This window comes from Neltuma alba, unplaced genomic scaffold, assembly GCF_004799145.2.
Source record: "Neltuma alba isolate B1F8T4 unplaced genomic scaffold, ASM479914v2 tig00012427_pilon, whole genome shotgun sequence".
Classification (NCBI taxonomy): domain Eukaryota; kingdom Viridiplantae; phylum Streptophyta; class Magnoliopsida; order Fabales; family Fabaceae; genus Neltuma; species Neltuma alba.
Genome location: NW_021636913.1, coordinates 12,095 through 14,435, shown reverse-complemented (window position 1 = coordinate 14,435; position 2,341 = coordinate 12,095). Strand labels below are relative to the sequence as shown.

General features: G+C 37.8%; 1 pseudogene; it reads left to right on the top strand.

Annotated features, from left to right (window-relative positions):
- On the top strand, window positions 1-1,871 carry LOC114727011 (transcription initiation factor TFIID subunit 10-like; annotated as a pseudogene).
- The last annotated feature ends 470 nt before the right edge of the window (window positions 1,872-2,341 follow it).

The following is a 2,341-nucleotide window of genomic DNA, read 5'->3' as shown; positions in this document are numbered from 1 at the left end:
GCCTTTAAAGAGGATTGAGAAAGATGAACCACAACCCACAATCAAGTGAAGGCAGGCATGATGACGATGCTGCACTATCAGAATTTCTAGCTTCTTCAATGGATTACGCTCCTACAGTAAGTTTCTTTCACTATCAATGACCTGAGAAAACTTCCTTAGCTTGCTTTATATTCATTAGAACATCTAAAGCCCATCGCTAACTCCTTTCTCTTTTATTTTTATATCTCTGATAGATACCAGATGAATTGGTGGAGCATTACCTAGCTAAGAGTGGCTCTCAATGTCCTGATGTTGGATTGTTGGTACTTCTTTTCTTTTCTGGTTTTTTTTTTTTGGGAAGTCAATCATCTTGTTCACTCCATTTAGATATTGTTTATTTGAGCATTCTTTTGTCACAAAGAGCGTGCTCTGCCATCTGTTTCTGGGATGTGACCTGATTTGGCTCATTGAAATGTGTGCATCTAAGTTCAAATGTAGTGTAATTTTGGATCGATGACCCGTTGCTCACCTTATTTGTCAGATCTCTTTCCTTCGTGCTTTTAATTCTAATAGGACCTTTTTGCTTTTATTTCCAGAATAATGTAGATTGTAAATTTACGAAAGGCAATATATATTAAAGTATCAAAAAGTTGAGTTACATTTAAAATCAACGTAACTTTTATAGAAAATTTATTGATGGTAAAAGAATGTAACGCGTCAAATACTCCAAAATCGAACATTTACTGGTTATTGAAGTTGCACAATCTAGTTGGACAGGTTAGGGGGTTCATAATTGCTTTTATTTAGAGTGAAAATTGTTGAATGATATGTTATTAATTTGGATCTTTGGGCCCCATCATTTCTTGTGCATATGTTGTCTGGTCTCGTTGACTTTTTTTCTTTTTCTGGCAGAACTAGACTTGTAGCTGTTGCTACCCAGAAGCTTGTAGCTGAAGTTGCCAATGACGCCCTACAGTATGGCCACAAGTTTTCTGCATAATAGAACCAGTTTATTTCTTAGTTCTCGATTGTTGGTTAATTGAGATTTAATGATTATGAGATCTGGTCATGCTATAGGTAGTCTTTTTGGTCGCTATGCTAAGCAATTTAATCGCCGAACTTTTTTTGTTGGGTTGATGACGTCAACATATTTTAATTTCTACTGCCTGCTCTTGTAGGTACTAGGCACTGCAAAGCAAGGCAGGCAACAATTCCAAAGGACAAAAAGGATAAGCAACAGTAGGTCCTCAACTGATGCTTGCAGTGTTTTTTGTCTTTGCTATTCTTATTTCTTATTATATGTATGTCAGTGTCTTGTAAATCTTCTTTGCGCAGGATAAGCGCCTAACACTGACAATGGAGGACCTATCAAAGGCCCTGCGTGAGGTAAGAACTAATCTCTACATGTAAAATGGGGAACTAAGTTCTGACTTTTCTCATTATGAGGACCATGGGCCTCTGACTTGTACCAACTACTACTTCAGTAATACCCAAACTTTTTGCAATTAGAAAAAGAAAATCAAGCTTGTCTTGTTTAATTAATGAAATTATAATGAACTGAACCAAACTCGAGTTTTTGGCCAGTTGAATGCGTGCATCAACCTGGAATTTTGTCAGCTTCTTGATTTAGACTTTCTGCTCGTTGGGTATCATTTTGTGATAACCTGCACACATATTCACGATTATTCTCATCCATTCCCCGATATTTCTTGTGAACAGTATGGAGTAAATGTAAGGCACCGAGAATATTTTGCTGATAGCCCTTCAGCTGGAATGGATCCTGCTACACGAGATGAATGAGCCATTAATTGTCTGTAACAAATCTTCAAGGGTTCTTGCTTGCTCATAGTTTAGTAAATACTGACATTTGGTAAGGTGGGTTTGAGTCTAAAGTCGATAAATTTAGCGGAATAGTTTCAAGTTCTGAATGCTTGATTTATGAACAATCTTGTTCATTTTGCTTTTAGTTAGAATATGTTTGAAATACGTTTCTAGTTTGAAGGATATCTGAAACGTTATTTTGTTGGCTTTAGAGCCTCAACCTACCATCACGTATTTCCGCAAAAGATGCTGGTAATACGGGCCCAGATGAGAATGACCCAAAACACGTGAACAGCCCATTATGTTGAGGAAAAGCCGCAGAGCCCGAAGAAAGACCTGGAAGCTTGGGGAATTGGATGACGCGGAATATTTCATATAACGGCCAGGGTCATTGAGAGTGAGTGTGCATGGATTTGGAAATTCCTTTCTGACAGATTCTGTGTCTCTCTCTCTCCCTTCACTGTATTTCTCATTCTGCATTCCTATTTTGTCTGTGTCTGTGACTGTGATTCGTAAGCTGTAGTGCCGTTACGCTCTGTAT